The sequence below is a fragment of the Brassica rapa genome, chromosome A09 (assembly GCF_000309985.2).
Source record: "Brassica rapa cultivar Chiifu-401-42 chromosome A09, CAAS_Brap_v3.01, whole genome shotgun sequence".
Taxonomy (NCBI): domain Eukaryota; kingdom Viridiplantae; phylum Streptophyta; class Magnoliopsida; order Brassicales; family Brassicaceae; genus Brassica; species Brassica rapa.
The window spans coordinates 21,003,586-21,013,124 of NC_024803.2; the positions used below are offsets into that span (position 1 = coordinate 21,003,586).

Consider the following 9,539-nt stretch of genomic DNA (forward strand, 5'->3'; position numbering starts at 1 on the left):
GAACGAACTTTCCGCGGTTTCAATCCGCAAAGTTTGATCGATGATTTAGAATAGCGGAAAACATGAACCGAGTTTGCTACGATCTTCAGGAGATAGCATCGAAGGTTTGACGAGAATGCATGGACTGGTGTCGTATCGACGTTTTGGAAGAGCGCGGTCGCTACGTAGCGACCGAGCTTTAGCTTGAGCCCGGTCGCTACGTAGCGACCGAGCGGGGAGAGCGCTCGGTCTCTACGTAGCGACCGAGTGTCCGTCCCGCTCGGTCGCTGCGTAGCGACTGAGCTTGGCTCGAACTCGGTCGCTACGTAGCGACCGAGCTGTGTGCATGCTTGGTCGCTACGTAGCGACCGAGCAGTGTGCATGCTTGGTCGCTGCGTAGCGATCGTGCTTGGCTTACTCGAGCTCGTCCGTGGCTGGTTTTAGATACGTGTCCGTTGCATTGGGACAGAAGGTATTTGATTCAATCGAGATTTGAACATGATTTTACCGCGAGATTCTTCGTACAGATTTATGTACGAAAATTACTTTTCGTAAAAACGTTCATGCCGATTTTACGGACTTTCAGACATTGATTCCGTCGTGACCGATTTTGACCCAACAGTTAGCCCCCCAGCTCGTTAGAACCATGAGCATCTTGTGTGAGGTTCTAACGAGTGGCTTGGAAAGTTAGGCAAGTTCGGTGAGTTAGGCGGAATTAATGGTTGAAAAGGTCAGTGGTAAGTGGTCTTGTTGCTCTTCTAAATGTAGAATGCACCTTATGACAGCTGCCTACGTACCCTTGTTGAAGGGATCAAGACTTTTTTAGTTCGTCTTGGAGTTAAGGTTCTTATTACTAGTTTTCCAGTGAGACCTTTATGGTCTAGTTTTTATGTAGCGGTTATAAGGCGTGTTGCTGCCAATGGCATTTTGTATGGGTGTAAAAGGAAGACTATGAGTTGTCATCTCGTAATCTAACTCTGTGTGAACTGCTATATCTGTAATCTGTTTCGAGAGTTTTCCGCAGTGTGTAAACTTACGGGATTTCTGAAGATTCTCGAATATTGGCAAAAAGACAAATTTTGGGATCTTGTATCAGGGTGTTTGTTACTATGCCTAGAGATGTTAAAGACCACTGCGCTGGGTTTAGGGCAAGGACCTAGGTTTAGTCCTGGTTTTAGAGGGTGCGATGACTAATTCGACTTACGTATCCCGTTTCAGTTTCATCCTGATTCCATACCGATTTAAAGACCGCGATAGGTGCTCGGCTTATACGACTTGTATGGTTGGAACCGAGCATTTCTCCAAGGACAATTTTTAAGCCTCCTGGAAGTGCTGACCAAAAATTTTGGGTTTCTTTTATAGCGCTGTTATCCTTGTGTCGGATGTACGAGAGTCATCTCTACGAGATGGCTAAGTCTGTTTAGGACGTTAAGAGTTTGTTGTGATCAGCAACAAACTTAATGGTAAAAATTACCATTTTGAGTCTTCGCGAAGAATATTTTTTGAGAAGATGTTAGTGCGTATGACTGTCTGGTCTTCCAAGAAGGTGTTTTTATCGAGGAAGGAAATTTCGTCGAAGAATGAATCTTCAGGCGTCTGCGACGTCTCGCGATGCTGAAGATTTGTTATTCTTTCGTATGCCGTGTTTCGTGCTTGAAATGTTTGCTGGCTTCGAAGATGTTTCGCGATGTTGAAGGGGTTTAGTCTTAGCCCTGCGTTTGAGAAACATTCTGGTTTGACTACGGATGTTCGCAGCCGAAATTTTTGTTCCTGTTTGGATGCTAATAATTTGATTTGGGATCGAGGAATTAGGACTGAGGTGTCTTGTAAATTTGTCCATGGGAACAAGCGTTTTCCTTCATAGTGCTTTGTGAAGTGTTGGCCTTCCGAGATCTATTTCGTGCATTTTTTAGAATGTTTCGTATAGCTCAAGAAGCTTTGTTACAAATTTTTCCTTACATGCCGCATATTATGGTTAAAACGTTGCGGACTTAAAGTGAATTGTGGAGCGTATTGAACATGGTCAATTTTCGAAAAGTTTAGATTTTCTGTTAACCGTTTGGTTTTAGGACTTAGTTTCGTTACGAAGAATTTATCATATGATTTCCGACTGTGGGCATATCATATAACCGGTTTTACGAAGGTTGTAAATCAGTGATATGTATACATATGTAAAAGTAGCGTTGTTTCTGTGGGTTTTATGAGAAACGTTTCTGCTGTGATTTTGATCTTAGGCTAAAGTTGCTTGGAGTTACTCATGGAGTGTTACCGAAGTTTATTTCAATACGATCTAGTCGCAGAACGTTTTTCATAGGTTTTTTGAGAGGATTCTCATGACACATTCGTTTCTTGAACAAATTGATCAACCAGCGGTGGATCTAGCTAACCATCGGGAGAAAAGTGTTCCTTTTAATGTGCACGATGCTACATTTATTCTCGAGTTTTTTTCGTCGCAAATGTTTTGATGCTTTTCCGTGATTTGCTTGGTTCAACGGAAACTGAAAGAATTGCCTTGGTGATTTTCTCGTAGAAATTTTTAAACAAAACTGGCTTTCTAAAGCCGGAAAGGGCTTCAATACTTTGGCTAATCGTCGAGTTTCAGTTTGATATTGGTACAGGTTTTCTGTACGCATGATTGCGACAAGAAATGATGAATAGTCTTTGAGATTTATGTTCATGATCGTCTGGATAGCTAGCGTTTAGACGAATATTAGATTGTCGTTTGGCTATTCTTGACGATTTGCAGAAGTTTTTGATGTTTGGGAGTATACGAGTATAGTATACGTACCTACTCCCCCCCCCCCTTTTTTTTCTTACGAAAGAAAATGGTTGAACCGATACTTTGAAGGGTTGTGTATGTTTCTTCTTCTGAGGTTTGGAATGATTGATAATTCAGGACGATTTATAGACGACGCTTGTACTGTGATTTGGTTGTTTCCACGTTGACGACTTGGAATATGTCGGTTCCGAGAAAATTGCCATAAACGAATCGGTTTTAAGACGACGTTCATGTCTCTAGTTTTTTCTCTCTTTAGGAAGCAAGATTGATATGCGTGGCGATCGTTTCTCGATTTTCGGAGAGTTTAGATCGGTTTGCAAGATCTGGATGAACAATTATGGAACAATATATCGAGACAGGAAAAATTGCTTAAGACTTAGTTCGTTAGACTATCCGCCTAGGTTTTACATTCCCTAAGGTTCTATGGCAGCCTCAAAGTAATTTTCTACGAAAATTCCAAGTCTGATTTCAAAAATTTCAAGTCGGAAATACCTTAGTTATCTCGAAGATGCAGTTTTGTCTCTTCTCAGTTTTGCTTGCTCATTTCCCTTTCCTCTTCTCGTGTATGTTCGCCATTTCCGATATTGGTGTTTATCCTTTGAAACTTGACATTTATCTTCCAAACTTGACTGTTATCTTTTCCTTTGATACGACGTCAATTTTTGTAAAAAGGTTCAACGTAATCGTATAGTTGAGGCGGCTAAGGTGTTAAGTTAACTGTTGCCATTTTATATGATCAATCTAAATCCATGCGAGAAAACAAGTCTTTGCGGTTTTTTTTTGTCGTAAAGTTTCAATGGTAACTACGACCGAAATAAGAGATGTTTCGATCGAGATTTGAAGGAGAACACAAAGCTGGAGGTAAGGGCAAGTAGGAGATAGCGAAGGAGTTTAGACGAGTCTTACTTCCGAAAAGCGTTTCGATCGAGATTCAAAAGAGAACACAAAGGAGGAGCTTTTTGAGGACTGACAGGTCGCAATGTAGCAAGCTCGGGGTCTGACAGGTCGCAATGTAGCGAGCTGGGGGTCTGACAGGTCGCTACATAGCGAGTGGAAGCAAACCAAGAAGAGTCCTACTTGTTTTCGTCGTAAAATCTCAACGAAAACTCCGATTGAGACGAAACAAAAAGCGTTTCAATGAGGATTCATGATATTACGTGTATACGCACACCAAATAACCTAATGTGCACACTACCACAATCGAATGGTATGTCGATGTAGCACTTTAGGATCGAATCCACAGAGACCAACTATTACACTTTATCTTTATGAGATCAATATCAAGCTAAAACAATATGGGGGTTTTAAAGTTGATTTCGTAACAAGCAAGTAAAAAGATTAATTAAAGATTTCAGATGATTAAAATGCTAGCCTAGGGTGGTTTGGTCGGGTGTTAAACAAGTGTGAGCCAAACAATTATTCAAGTTTAATTAAGAGCAAGTCTAGAACTCGGATCACTCAAGTAGAACAGCCCACTGTCGTGGTACTGCTCCCTATGCTGATCGATCTTGATACCTAAACTCTCGTTTGGATCAAGATGCGACAGCAAGCAATAGAGGTCAAGTCCGATATGTTCACAAAACACCCTAACATCTACTTTCGCTGGTTAGGGATGCAATGCTCATTCAAGTTATGTCTAGCAACCTATAACACTTTTGATGAATAGATTAAACCTAGAATCAGGCACTAAGTGGTTAACTTGATGCAAGCCTTAAGAACAACAATGAATGAAGACAATCGATTTATAACTTATTTATGTCAAGCTCACAGATCTAACACCCTAACACCCTAGACTAAGCAAGCTGACTACTCAGCCATGGAGCAAGAAAACACAGAGACAGAGATATAAAGCAACATGAAATATGACTGAAATAAAGTAATAGGGTTCAGGGGGTTCTTCTCTAAATCGAGAGAGATGGCCTTCTCCCTTTACAAAGTAGCAGAATCTCAAGTCTCCAACTCTAAGGTCTGGTTCCTTGTCTCCAAAACAGCGTAGTATGATAAGGAAAAATAGAAAAAGAAGATATATCCAAACCACAGGCGGCTGGGAGAGAAAATAGAGAGATTAGGGCAAATCCCGAAATAGGTTGTTGTTTCCTTAAAAATCTCTGCCGCTGGAACACTCCCTCGGAACAGTCACTCGGGTTGCTCCGCTATCCAGAACAGTCATCAAGACTGTTCTGCGTGAAAATCACCAAATTGCACTGTTTTCTGCCTCTTTTGTTCCAGCTGGTTCATCTCCCATCCAATGCAACTCCAGACCTGTAATGACTCCAAAAGGACTAGGAAGACTCGATAAAGACTTGAAAACCAATTTAAAAGCATATATACAAGATGTATAAAACACCATATATCAATTCCCCCAGACTTAGATCCTTGTTTGTCCTCAAACAATGTCAAGTATCAAGAACAGGGAGAAAGGTTTGAAAGTGTGGGAACTCTCCTATTCTCAGCAACCATACTTTAACCACGAATCTCTGAACCATACAAGCAGTAAAACTAGGACAACACACCCTTACGGAACCCCACTGACTGCTGTTCAAAAATCGGCTCCATACTCTTCATCTCAAACCTGAAAAAGCAACACTATCGAGACAGAACTCCCTACATTCATTTAAGAGTAGCGTGAGCTTCTCATCACAGGCATCATTCAGGGTAGACGGTCTAGGTGTGGAACAGGCTATTTAATGGTGGAGTTAAAAGTGTTTAGGGGCTACCATTTCATTGAAGAGGATGCTGGATATCACACAAAATGGCAAGAGAGGATAGATCCATTGATGTCCACAGCCTCTACTCGTTTTTGCTCTATCTGGTGCGACTGTTCTGATGACGGAACATGCAACTGATTGTTCTGCTTTCCACTTCCTCTACACATTCTTCAATACTTGGTACCAACTTCTTGCTCGACCTTTCCAGTGGCTCCATGTTTCTTTTCTTTCTTCCCCTTCTCCATCACATTAATCTCGTTTTTTTTTTTTTTTTTTTTTTTTTTTTTTTGAAGACTGATATGGTGATGTGACGAAGGAGGAGGTAATACATGATCGTTCTGAGTGCCACTGGTGGTTCTGATTTTGCAACCATTCTGGTTCTCCACCCCTGCTCTTGCGCAGTTCATTGGTTATGGAGCAGTTGCTCCCTTAATCTGCTTGTTCTCCTTTCTGACTGGATTTCTGCAGCAGTAACGAGTAGCAGGCTGCGTTGATCCTTTCCTCTCCGACCTTTTTGCACATATCTGCACATATGACACTGAAAAACAAATGCATGAAGGTGGAATAAAGGCTAAGGTGCAGGGTGGGAACTAGCTAAAGATGAGCTAGCCACTCAGGATCAGCAAGATGGATAAAAAGGATAAGAAGTCCTGAGTGTGTTCTCGTTTCCCTGATCTAATGCCCATAACAAGAAGAATTTCAGTTAAGATTAGGTTCAAGTAAGGTGGAGTTAAGTCTACCCAGTGTAACCTGATCGGCTGAGAACTTCTGGAGAATCAAGTGAGATATGTCAGGTGTTCCAGGTCCACATGTGTGTCTTTCGCCACTGCTAAGGTCACTGAATAAGATAACTAAAGCACGAGGTGGTTAGTGATCAACACGGAATAAGGTCCTAATTCCCACAAATTTTGACTGACTCAATAAAAACTGACTCAAATTGACCCAAAAGAAAAAAAACAAAAGAAAGAAACGAGTTAGTAAACGACGAAAACCCTCCCCCAGACTTACTTCACAACGTCCCTGGTGTGAAAATAAATCAGAGAGAAGGTGAAATCAAGAATAAACTTTTTTTTTTTTTGGTCGAGATACTTACCTGAGTGGAGCAGACGCTCCATGAAAATTCTGGGTGTTCTATCGTCAGATGATCGCCTGGAACAACCGCTCTTTTCAGGGGGTAGGTTGTTCCGTTTCTGCAACCCAGAATTTTTGAAGTATCTCGAATTTTTCTGCTTTTTGACCTGAAACTCAATAAACTAAAACGAAAAATAAGTAAACAAAAACAAAACCAAGTTATATTTACACTTACCAGTGGGTTGCCTCCCACCAAGCGCTTGGTTTAAGTCTCTAGCTTGACTTGGTGACTGGGATCAGTCGGGTTGAGCAGGAGGGCTTGTTCCAAAACAAGCTCCACAATCAGACATGTTCAGCTCCAGAACTCTGCTCAACAACCCTTTCACAGCAGCTTTTCCTTTCTCCTTCAGCTCATGTGTGAGAATAGCTCTGACTTTAGAGAAAGGTTTAGAGGTACCCTTGCACTTTACCTCATACTCAATGGAGTTCTCATCACACTTGAGAGGTATCAAAGTCATTGTAGGATCTCCCTTGATCCTTTTCTTCTGGACTTTCTGTTTCACCCTTGAATTCCCTCTGAATTTAGTAGGATCAGTGCTAGGATCTTCATCAGAGAACAGTCTGCTCTCACCCTTATCACCATGCTCCTTTTCTGGAACAACTTTCAGCTTTTCTACATCAAACACTGAGATGCGAGAGGCGTGTGATGAGGAAGATCTGGTGGGTACAGCCTTGTAGAAAACTTTCTTGTTGATGTTGGAGAAGCAGACTCTCTTGTTGGGCATATCGAGGGTTGCTCCAACAGTAGCCATGAATGTCCTTCCAAATATTAAAGGCATCTCATGATCCTTGTTCATCTCAACAACTTGAAACTCAGCAGGAACAATGCATTCCCCTACTTGAACATGAAGGCTGTGGATGGTTCCATATGGGACTGCTCTGGAAGAGTTTGCAAAGGTCAGAGTCAGCTGAGAACGCTCAACATCAGCAATACCCAAATCGTCTACAATAGTCTTTGAGATGAGATTCACACAAGAACCAAAGTCACAAAGAGCATCCTTGAAGGTTGTTCCTGCGATGGAACATGGGAACACACACTTTCCAGGATCATCAACCTTAGGCAGTACCTTCAGTGCTGGTGTAGACAGTGCTCTGGTATAGAGGACCTTGATCTCCTCTTGAGTCTCTCTACAGTGTTTAAAGAAATGGAGCAATGGACGAATCTGCATAGCATCTTCGAATGCAAGTTCTTTAGGAAACCTTCTCACCATCTTGTTAAAACCTATCAGCTGTTCTTCACTAATGGGATCCATCAGATGTCTAGGTGGAATTGGATAAGGAACCTTGGGAACATAGACTCGAGATGGTGGAGTCTCAGCGGGTTCGCTAGGAGCAGTCACTCCAGAGCTAACAGACTGCTCTACTCTCTCTTCTGCGCCTGGAGCAGTCTCAGCGAACGGCTGCTCTATTGCATTACAGTGCTCAGTCCTAGGATTTTTATCAGTTCTTCCAGGGAACGTCTCTTGTTGCCTCTTGACACTCTCAACTGTTTGAGCAAGCTGAACATCGATCTTTCTTATATGGATCGCAAGATTGTCATACTTGTTATTCAGCTCAGTGAACATGTTGCCCATCCTGGTGTCTATTTCCGTGGTTACCTGATTCAACGCCTTGGCCTGAACCTGCTGACCCTGCAACAGCTGTTGCATCATCATACCCAGACCCTTCAGCTCATCTGGTTGACTGTTCCCGGTAGCTGGAACAGCATGCGGATTGCTCTGCGGTTGTCGCTGGTTCTGGTTCTGAATATGCCCGGCCGTAGGTTGTTCCATGCTGAAAACGTGTCCTTGGTTGTTTTTCAGTAGCTGATCAACCTTGGCAGTCAGCTCATCTATTTTCTGGGCGTCAGAACTGTTTCCTTTCTTGGAGCAATCACTCTCCTCTTTCTTATTAGCTGAGCTAGCAGCCATGTTCTCAATCAGCTTAAACGCTCCATCAGTGGTTTGAGTCATGAAGTCTCCATTGCTCGCAGAGTTTAGAGCACCTTGGTATTTCCAGTCCACTCCATCGTAGAAAATGTCCAGGAGGTAATCATCATCAAATCCATGGTGAGGACATTCTCTGCGATAGTCATTGAAGCGCTCCCATGCGTCGCAGAAAGGCTCATCAGTGAGCTGTTTGAAGGAGGTGATCTTGTTCCTCAATGCAGCTGTTCTCGCCTTAAAGTAGAAATAACTGAGGAACGCTGATCGGACCTGTTCCCATGAAGTGAGAGAGCCGGTAGGGAGAGAGTTCAACCACCGTGCAGCTTTTCCATCAAGAGAGAATGGGAATAACATGCACCTGATGTAATCTGGTGGAACACCATTAGCGCGAGTGAAACTACAGATTTTTTCGAAGCTCTCAATATGCTCCATTGGAATTTCTGTAGAGAGACCAGAGAACACCTTTCTCTGTACTAGACCAATCAAAGCAGGCTTGATCTCGAAGTCCTGCCTGGTGCAGAGTGGAGGAACAATGGCAGAGCGCGTAGTAGGGATGTTACGCGGAAGGTTTCTCTGCCCGATTGGGACAGTCTGCGCTTGTTGTTCTTGCTGCGCGAGAGCAGCCTGTTCAGCAGCATCCTGCTGAGCTTGGATGGTCTGCTGCATTTGTAGCATCTGCTGCTGCATGAGTGCCATAGCCGCAGCGAGATCATCCTGATTGGCGTGATCACCCATAGTGGTGTCAGTTTGCCTTGGCTGTTGACGATTTGTTCTTTCTACCCTTGCTAGCTCCTTGTTAGTAAATGTAACTAACTCTCCTTGTGCGTTTCTCCGAGTATGTCTACTGGTCATGCACCTGGAACATTAGCTGCAACAAAAAGGATAAGGCAAGTTAGAGGTCTTAGACTAAATAAATAACCGAAAAATAAAGGTAAAAAGATGGTCCCCGGCAACGGCGCCAATTTGATATTACGTGTATACGCACACCAAATAACCTAATGTGCACACTACCACAAT

General features: G+C 42.8%; 1 non-coding gene across 1 annotated transcript; it reads left to right on the forward strand.

The window, feature by feature from the left end:
• The first annotated feature begins 8,637 nt into the window (after positions 1 to 8,637).
• LOC117128657 lies at positions 8,638 to 8,744 on the forward strand. Its single transcript, XR_004452052.1, has one exon. It is a non-coding gene; the product is annotated as a small nucleolar RNA R71 (small nucleolar RNA).
• The last annotated feature ends 795 nt before the right edge of the window (positions 8,745 to 9,539 follow it).